A 10,935-nucleotide genomic window follows, 5' to 3' on the forward strand; every position below is an offset into this window, starting at 1 on the left:
CGCAGATCAAATCTCCTGCAGCTCAAGCCCTGGTGACCTTCAGCTCCTGCTTTGACAAAATCGCTGCAGCACATGCTCTGCAGCATTGAGGCACTAGACTGAGGTCCATTCTTGATGGTATGCTAGTCCCTCACAGGACACATTCTGCAGGCGATTTGCAGACGCCTATAAGCCTGCATGACTTTGACTATTTGCCTTATTTAGTTAGCAGACACTGTTGTTCGAAGTAATGTACGAGTGTGGCTCAGAGGCAGCCAATCCCTGGAGTAATTGGGGTTAAGGGCCTTGCTCAAGGACCCAATAGTGGGATCACTCTGCCATCTAGTGGAATGGAACCTGCGAGACTCTGATCTCAGGTGTAGCGTTGCAGCCTTGAAGTGCCACACACTATGTTTTGTATTGTAGCATGGGGAGAACATGCAAAACACACTGACAGAGGTGCAGCGTGAGGCAACAGTCGTACTCTCTAAGCCTCCATGCTGCCCCAGCCTATGACGACAGCTGGAAGCCGCCAGCCCTGAACGGCGCGGAAGGATAATCATGATTACATCATCACCGTTTTGTCCCAACGAGTGGATTGTTTGAGCTGGGTAGGGTAGTTCTCCTCGAGTCTTGCTCTTGGTTTGGATTCTGGTTTGCCGTCCTGCTCTAAGATGAGAGAACACCCTACGTGTTTCGTCACCCTCTATGCTAAGAGGTTTGAATTTCTAGACCAAGACTTCCCTGAGCTTTAATCTGTGTCCTACTGAACTTCGGCGCAATGATGTCCCTCCCCTTACATTCTTCCAGCTGGGGATAAGTGTTATTATTCACCATTTAATTTCATTCCACCCAGTGTAAGACAATGTCTGGAACACAATGAAACCTAATACCAAAGTGTTCCCACAGGAATCCTGCTCTCTGATGGATTGAATCTGAGCTAAAAATCCAGAATTAATCTAATTGAGCAGCAATATCATATCATTGGTTTAATTTTGAGCAAATAAACTCTCTGGCAAAGCTTTCAGTGGATCGCGGTTTTTGGACGCCCAGGCTGTCTCCGTAACATTTCCGCTGCACGGGTTACGGTTGTGGTCAGTGTTGCTGAGTAATACTTGGGCAAGTGGTACGGTTTCCATTTTCACTTTCAATCTGTTTTTTTCCTTCACGCAAAGATGCAAGAAAAATAAACTCAACATAATATGTGTTAATACAAAAATAGCATATTTATTTGTACCATATTCCCGTTAAAATATGCTCCAAGAAACCACCAGAGGGCACTGTAACCTAACGAAACTAAATGGTTTCAAATAAAGGTGGATATTTACACCATCGGTAGTCACACAGATGCAAACTCAATGCCCTAGTCTGTCATCGCCTAATGCACACTTCCTCAGAGGTGTAACTACTTGTCAGGCTACAGCGTGCAGCTACGCCATACCAAGGGCATAGATTCTACACAAAAGTATTAATTAGCCTTAACTAGCAATTTCTATCCAAAAGGCGCAAACCTGTAATGAACACCAGTTTACCAAATGATTAGTCAACTCAGCTAAAACAAACAAGAAGACTTCCTCTATTTTATGACGTTTTACGAGTATTCTGCTAATTAAAACTTCAACTGGCTGCCAAATTCACATTGTTTTTATGTGTGACGCAGGTTTTCTGATAAACTTCAGCGTGATTAGAAAGGTCAGAGGTCAACAGTAGCAATCGCCAATGAGATTTCGACCCTTTCTGTGCCTCGGGGTCAATAAGAAAGACTTACACCCTCCCCATCAAAGACCTTAAAGTTGCCCTAGGAGGATCACACCGTCAGACATCAGGGGTCACTTCGGTCTTTGATATGTGGCAGCTTGTTGGACATGGTGCCTGTGTACACACCCTTTCCTCTCAGCCTTTGCTCACTCTACTCATCTGTTATTGTTCAGCAGGGCAAAGCTAAGTGTGACTGAGTAAATCTCAAAGAATGGGAAACCGGGGCAAGTAATGGAGTCCATTTAGCATCTGCTGGGAGATTCCTGATGTCCAGTTTTCTCTATATCGGGACTCCTGTCTCCACATCAGCCTCACAGTTTCTGGCCCGGTGTCCCCTCTATAAACATGCCGTATTGGTGTCTGGGGGAGGGGGGGGGGGGGGGGGGACACATTCGGTGGCAGAAATACAGAGACGTTCCTGCTCCAGATGATAATCCATTTACGTCATTCAGGGTGGACAGTGATGTCACTGAACAGCCAAGTATTGATTTTTAAGGTTTTTAGAAGATAGAAGGATGAAATTCAGTGAAAAGGTAAATGGACACATAAAAGACTGAAAGACTGACAAAATGTAGTTTGGATTTTAAAAGAATATTTTACTGTCTGTGAAATATTACCAGTCACTCATCTTTGTGACTCGTCTATGCAAAGGGAAATTTGTGAACGTCCTTGTTTGTCCTGCTATGATCCGGTGCTCATAATGTATCTGTGTTAAATTGGCATCGTCCTTGAAAGAAATGTAATTTGCTTTTATACTGATGTACTATTTTTACTACCCTTTTTAAAACACCAGCGAGTATAATTAGCAAATCACTCTAAATTCCCAAAACACCTTTTCCATCGGTAACCTTGAAATGTAAAACTACTTCATATGATGAATTAATTTGCCTTAACTGCGTGGTTTTTGCACTGAAGGTGAACACTTGGTAAAGTGATGTTCACATGTGGGTTATCAATTCAGAGCTACTTGCCGAGGTACCGGTCCACCCAAATAAACAAAAATCAAAATCAAACCCAGTTTAATGAAGCTGTTACCTTGGAGCATCACGCTAGTATCAAATCGAGCTCACATTTGCCTCCAGAACCACTATAAGGATGAGTTGAGAGAAGCCTTTCTGCACACTGCTGTACTGACCTGTTATCTTTTCACTGGTGTCGTTCCTGTTAACATTAACGAGTCTGGCCATCCTTCTCTGACCTCTCTCTCTCTCTCTCTCTCTCTCTCAGGGCACACACATGCCATTAGTAATTTAAAGGTACCAGTTAACCTAACACTTTGTGTTAAACCTGTTTAGTGGATGCTTTTATCAAAAGAAAAAAGTCTCTGGAGTAATTGGGGTCTAGGGGCCATGCTCAAGGGCCAAATAGTGAAATCACGCTGCTGGTGCTGGGATTTGAACTGGTGACCTTTTGATTACATGAGCAGTGGCCTAACCCACTGAACCAGAACCACAAACCACCCCCATGGGTGGAATACAAAGTACCTCACTAAAGTCCACATTATATAAGGAGAGCAGGTACAAACTTCACTCACACAGTAGGGGTGGGATTTGAACCTATGACCCTGCAGGTAGGAAGCAGCCCATTGAACTGCTTCCTGCATGAAACATCGATCCATTTTCTGTAACTGCTTGTCCTGTTTAGGGTCATGGGAGGTCCAGAGCCTATGGGCACAAGGCAGGGAACAACCCAGGATGGGGCACCTTTGGGTAATTTGGTAAATCCATTTAGCCTCTGCATGTTTTTGGTCTGCGGGGGAAATGGGAGTATCTGGAGGAAACCCCACATTGACATGGAGAACATGCAGACTCCACACACACGGAATGCTGGTCCCAAAGGTGTGAGGCAACAGTGCTAACCTCTGCACCACCAAGCCGCCCCGCATGAAACGAACAAATGGAAATATTTCGTTAACAATGGCCTTTCTCAATGAGGCCTCCGCCCAGTTTTATTACAAACGTTACCTCATCTTCTTCCCTGGCATTCAGTGGTGCGCTTTCGGACACACCTTCTTCGGTATAAATGCATCTTTTTAGATATACAGAAAGCACCGGCGGGAAACGTATAAGCGCCAGAAAAACCGGCAGGAAAGAATCGGTTCAGTGCCCTGGAGTACACTTTTGCGTTATAATTCTGAAACTATAGTAATGATTACTCTACACACGGGGCATTGCTCCGAAATCATCAGAATTACTGAAATATGACCAGCATTTCTTTAAATATTTAAACAATTTTATTACAATTTCCACGCTGCTTATGCAACATGTAGATGACTGCATGGTTAATTGCGATCAGCATCACCTACATGCAGGCTAGTAATTAGCTTATACACGTCGATGAAAGTTAAGCTTGTTTCAAGATTGAAGTCTCCCCGCAGACAGTCCCCCGTTGCAGTGGTTGGAAATGCAGCTTGAATTTCAATGAAATGGCGTAATTAATTAGGATCTGTGTGCTGATAATTACCCGACAGCGAAGACTCACCGCCGCAGCTGCCAGTCTGTCTATGGGGGATCCGGCACCTAATCATGCATTAGCTGTTAATTGCTGAATCAGCCTGGGAAGCTTCTGCTCATTGCTTCTGGAAAGCTAACATACATTAAAGAGTTTATAAAAAGATCCATTACAGTGTTGGGAAAGCTGTTTTTACAGCAGTGCCGATGGACAGGCTATTACCAGCTCGATCCAAACAAGCAGATGAGCTAGCATAAATGCATAGCAGTAGATTAATAAAATTAGCATACAAATAAAACAGACTTCATTGTAATTTAATGCAGAATTATTTTAAATGGCATTAAGTCACAGGATCAATATGCCGCTTCTCTTCAGGAAATCTAGTCTTATCGATATATTTTTACATCAATGGCATAAATATGTCCGTGGACGTTTTGCCTGAATCCCGATTATTATTCAAAATGCTGCCAGCCTTTTAATGAGGCGATTAAAAAGTGTTGTGAAACATCTTAATTGTTTGCCACAACAAAACAATATTCAGAGCGGTTGGCTGCTTGCTGCGTGGAAATTTGCCTGTTTTATACGATCTGTTTGCTTATTTATTTACTGCCTCATTACACAGTAACCAAAAGCCTCTGCTTGCTTACTTGGGTTAGTGCACTCATGGCTTTTGCAAAATAGGTTTACATAGCCGTCATTCCAGGGTTTGCTTGCCGATTACATGATATTAATCTAATGAGGACTGGTTTAACGACCCGGAAAGATATTTACTCATTTATGCATCCATTTTAGAGTAATATGAAAAGCAGTTATTGAATGCAGAATAGCAGATAGCACTCTACTTTCATAAGGTACAGGATGAGTTTTGGCTCAGTGTATTAGTGTGCCTGTGATTAAATGGTTGCTGGTTCAAATCCCAGGACTGGCAGAGTGATGTCACTGTTGGGCCCTTGAGCAAGACCCTTAACCCCAATTTGACCCTGGTTTCTCCAAAATGTAAGCCTGTAGGCCTATGGATAACAGCCCTTGCTGAATAAATTATATGTATGAGATTTATGTGTCTGTGATAACAACCCAAGGAATCCACACATATAATCAAAACCAAATATATCCATAAATTAAATTATGTGTAATAAAGTGAAACGACACAGGAAATAAGTATTGAACTCATGGAGAAAAGGAGGTGCAAAAAGGCATGAAAGCCAGGACATGGGGACAGTAATCCTGCCCCATATCAGTGCAAATTAATATCAGCTGGTTTAGTACTATTTGGTGACACAAAAAGCAAACTATGATGGCTAAAAGCAAAGAGCTCATTCAAGACCTTCGCAACCTGATTGTTGCAAAACATACTGATGGCATTGGTTACAGATGTCTTTCTAAACTTCTGAATTTTCCAGTGAGCACTATTGGGGCCATAATCTGAAAGTGGAAAGAACATTATTTCACCATAAACAGGCCACGACCAGGTGCTCCTCGTGAGATTTCTGACAGAGGAGTCAAAAGAATAATCAGAAGAGCTGTCCAAGAGCCAAAGACCACTCGCAAAGAGCTTCAGAAAGACCTGGAATCAGCAGATACAGCTGTTTCAAAGAAAGCAATAAGTAATGCATTCAAACGCCATGGCCTCTATGCACACTCATTGCAGAAGACTCCACTGCTGAAGAAAAAGCATGTTGAAGCTCGTTTAAGGTTTGATGCACAACATTTGGACAAGCCAATGAAATACTGAGAGAATAGTCTGGTCAGATGAGACTAAAATTGAACTCCTTGGATGTCAGAGCACACACCATGTTTGGAGGAGAAATGTCACTGCACATCACCCGCGAAACACCATCCCAACGGTGAAGTTTGAGGGTGGGAGCATCATGGTGTGGGGCTGTTTTTCAGCATATGATGCTGGCAGACTTTGTGTAATTGAACGAAGAATGAATGGAGAAATGTACCAAGACATTCTTGATAAGAATCTGCTGCCACCTACCAGGGTCCCAAAGATGAAATGAGGGTGGACATTTCAGCAAGACAATGATCCCAAACACACAGGTTTGGGAATCGGTTTCAGGGAAAGCAAATAAACATAAAGCTGCCCGAATGGCCCAGTCAATCACCTGACTTGAATCCAATTGAAAATCTATGGAAAGAACTGAAGATCAGAGTTCATAGGAGAGGCCCCTGGAACCTTCAAAATTGGAAGACAGTTTGTGTGGCAGAATGGGCCAAAATCACACCTGAGCAATGCATGCGACTAGCTTCTCCATACAGGAGGCGTCTTGAAGCTGTCATTACCAACAAAGGCTTTTCTACTAAGTATTAAATAAATTTCAGTAAGTGTGTTCAATTGTTCAATACTTATTCCCTATGTCACTTCACTTTATTACATAAAACTTTATGGACTTATGGTTTGATTTCTTTGTACGTGTGGATTACTTAGGTTGTTACCGACATCTGGTGTAAATTTCATGTCAATAGCCCCTTTAGAACTATATTTACTGAGAAAAATGTTGACATGTTCAGTACTTAGTTTCCCAGCTGTTTGTTGCACATTTCCGGCGGTAGATGTGTACTGATGTGTAAAACGACAGTGTCTGTGAGCTGCTTACATGGGGGCGCTGATCTATACATAGATGCATGGATGACAGCGTCAGACCAGAACACCCCCCTCCTCTGTCCTCCGGTAAAGAAACTGGAAAAGGCATAAAAGAAAGAATCTGATATAGACACAGCCTGTCAGCTACATCCACACGTACTGAAGACCCAAACTGATGCACACACGTCCTCTTCAGATTTGGAAAGGTATCAGATCCTGTAGAGCACGGCTGATAGGGGGGGGGGAATCCCACTGGGGGGGCTGTTTCTCTGCCATAAAACATCTTTCCCTCCATGTCCACATTATTCTCCCTTCCTCATTTACATGCTGCCCCTTTATATCTCTCATTTCTGTTTCTATTATGACTGATTGTCTTTTCCTGTCAAAGGCATTAGTGAACTAAATGGCTGCTTAGAGCCCCGTGGCCACCGGGGGGCGCCCCAATCTGATCAACCTGCCAGAACCAGAAGGAAGATGACAAATGACCAGGTCGGCAAAATCCCTCGAGGGGGACGCTATGATAGCCACTGCTGTGTGCTTCAGGCTTTTAATTTCACATCATGCTACTTCCTAATTGTAATTTCACACTATGCGATATGTTCCCTCTTTCTGTGTTTGATGAATGACTTTCATGGCCTCCTGAGTCACAAATGAGGATACAAAATTCTAGTCAAGTTTATTCATATAGCACATTTTCATGTGCAAAGGTCATTCAAAGTGCATTACGGAAAATTAGATAAAAGAAATTAAGTAAAAATAGACCAATAAAAGCATAGAAATAAGTATGAATATTAAAAATTAAAAATAAAAGAACATAAAACATTTAAGAAGATATTAAAGTGAGAAAGTGCCGTTCACATCAATTACAATGAAAGAAGTAGAAAGTAAAACTCTTTTCAATAAGTACTTAAAAGCAGTAACGTTTGGGGTATTTTTTATATTCACTGGAAGGAGGTTCCAGCATTTGGCAGCATAATGACTAAATGACATCTCATCCTGCTTTGTCTCAACCCTGGATGTCACTAGCTGACCAGCTTCTACTGCTCTAAGCGACCTACCAGGCTTATATTCTTCAAACATATCAGCAATATACTTTGGGGCTAAACTATTGAGCGATGTGCAGACCATAAGCAGCACTTTGAAATCAGCTCAGCAGGAGACAGGGAGCGAGTGTCACATGGGGCGGAACAAAGGATGCAGGAGCAGGCGCCAGGGCAAGCAAAAGGGGTTTATTAAAGTCAAAGGAACAACAGGCAGAAAAGAACACGATCTCGGGGGATCAAAACCAGGAGGACCGGAGGAAGGCAGGGCACAGGCAGTAAGGGGGTTACGACATTAACTACAGGGCTAGGGAACAGAGAACCTGGAAGAACTTTTATGCAAAGCTGATGGGGGGGGCAAATGAGAGGCAGCTGGAGTGATTAGTAGGAGGGCAGGAACGAGAGGTAAGAAAATCAATTACCAGGTGCGGCTCATTAGGGCCACATTAGGGAGGGAACAGGAGTGTCAGATGGGCAGGGTGTGGCAGCCACTGTAAGGATCTGAGAACCGGAGTAATGTGCTCTCTCTTCTCGGTGTTTGTTAGGAGACAGGGAGGATCTGAGAACCGGAGTAATGTGCTCTCTCTTCTCGGTGTTTGTTAGGAGACAGGGAGCCGGTGCAAGGATCTGAGAACCGGAGTAATGTGCTCTCTCTTCTCGGTGTTTGTTAGGAGACAGGGAGTCGGTGTAAGGATCTGAGAACCGGAGTAATGTGCTCGTATTCACAGTTGGGCCTGTTAGTTCCTGTCAGCAATGAACAGGGGCGGGGCCATACGGGCACCAGCCCTGCTGAAAGCTGATAGGCCCCCAGAGTTTCCCCTCTCCTGTCACTCAGGGTTCAAAACACATCATTGGCTAAGGTTGTTAAGGTTGGTCCCTCTCTATGATTTATACCCCTGCTTATAGCCCCCACCTTAAAAGAAACCCCTAGAAGTTAAAGCTTTGACACAGTTAAAATATGTGTCTCCAGTAATTGCCTCAATTTATTATTAATATAGTTTCAAAAAACATTAAGAAGCTCGTGGTCATTAAGGCACCACGGACTAAGCATTATACACATAAAAATGTGTAATAAGCGGAAAAATACGAAGGGTCACAAGGGGGCGCTGTTCAGCAAGTTTAAATTGATGGAAGGGAAACCACCAGCAGTGGAGCCTGCGGCTTAATTTGACTCAACACGGGAAACCACACCCGGCCCGAACAGGGAAAGGATTGACAGACTGATAGCTCTTTCTCGATTCTGTGGGTGGTGGTGCATGGCCGTTCTTAGTTGATGGTTAATTCCGATAACGAACGACACTCCGACATGCTAACTAGTTACGGGACCCGGTGCGGTCGCCGTACAACTTCTTAGAGGGACAAGTTCAGACTCATTGACACAGACTACTTCTGCTTACTGCGCCGTTAAAACGGGAAGCTGGTGTGTGTGTGTGTGTGTGTGTGTGGGATACACGCCACTCCTGTCAAATAAAAAGCCACAAGCCTCTTCATGTTCGTTTCTTTGTTCAACACAGCGTTTTACCGGAATACAAATTCCTCTCCCAACAATTATCCTGTATTATTCCATTAAGTCATTATATAAAAATCCCAATGTGCTGCAACTGGGCAGACTGTGGAGTGAATCATGGTTTCAGGATCAGATTTGCTGAAAGCCTTCTGTCGACATACTAAATTATTTGCTTTAGCTAGCGCCTACATACAAAGCAGTTTATAATTTTGATCCATTTACACAACCAGATGCTCACAGCAGAGATTTTACTTGGGCGCACGGGGTGGTGTTGCACCCCCTGTTGGTCAGATGAAAATGTTATTTGAACATATATGGCTCTGGAAAAAAATGAGAGCACTCTATACATTTTTTAAGAATATGTATTGTTAAATAGGTAGTGGTTTAGTCCTGGTTCTGCTGGCAGAAGGCTACACTACAAGGCAGGCTGCTTCCAGGTGCAAAATTTCTATGAAAGCATTACACAAGAACATAAGGTGAAGCAGGAAACCCTGGGAACGACCAAAAACCAGCCAGGTAGAGGATAGAAGTGACTTTCTAACGCCGTCAACTTATTCAGCTGTGCCTCATGAATTCAAGGATGACCTCAGGTGACCTTCAAAAGAAATGGGAAACATTAAGTGCAGGTGTGAAGTGCACTGCTAGGACAGTTGGTACATGTATGGGGCTCCTAGAAGCATGACATCCCATACAGCAAGGAAGAAGCCCTTCATTAATGAGAAACAGAGAGGAACCAGGCTGCAGTTTGCAACATTGCATATCCATAAACTGAGAAGTGAGGGGAACTAAAAAATTGCCTGTGGTCTTTAATTTTTTTCCAGAGCTGTATTAAGCACAGCAGTATTAAATGATATCGTAAAGTAATACTTGAAGATGTAGCGTGTTAGTCATGTCAACGTGTATTAATAGTTTATTGTACCATTTATTTATTTATTTTACAAATGTATTTATCTGGATGACAGATCGGTTGGGCTCGCTCACTCGCACCCACCCCGGAATGCCTGGAGTTGACTTTCAGCGGAGACCCTCTATCATCTCAGCGTTTGTCTTCTTCACAGTCTGCAGCATAGCGCACAACGCTGGGGGACACCCAGAATGGGATGCCAATCCGTCATAGTGCAGATGCACGCGCTTGTACTCCACGGGCGATTTACAGACACTCCGTCTTTCGGAATGCCGGCACGTGCGGCATGCGGAAGACAGAGGCACACCCCGGGGGGGGGATTGAAATCCTCAGCCCTGGAGGCGTGTGGCAACAGCACCACCACACCCACGGGCGTTGTTTGGTCCGATCACTTAATTGGGGCTGAAACTTAATTAGCCCCGAATATTTTAAGCCTAGCCCTAATCATATTAGCCCCGATGCCGATCTTCCTTCAGAAAAAAAGTCAAGCCCCAGGCAAACCTGACTAAGCCCATTGTTTTTACAACAGCTAGAAACCCCCCCGCGCCACACCCATTAGCGTGTGCAATTGCAAACATAGTTACGAGAAGATCAGAGATGTTCACAAAGCAAATGCCACGCCTAAAACCTACTGAACGCTTTTGATTAAAAATCCATGTGTGTTTGGTACCTTTAATAATGATTTTCATATTCTATACACTAATGCCTT

Source organism: Paramormyrops kingsleyae, chromosome 18 (assembly GCF_048594095.1).
Source record: "Paramormyrops kingsleyae isolate MSU_618 chromosome 18, PKINGS_0.4, whole genome shotgun sequence".
In the NCBI taxonomy this organism is placed as follows: Eukaryota; Metazoa; Chordata; class Actinopteri; order Osteoglossiformes; family Mormyridae; genus Paramormyrops; species Paramormyrops kingsleyae.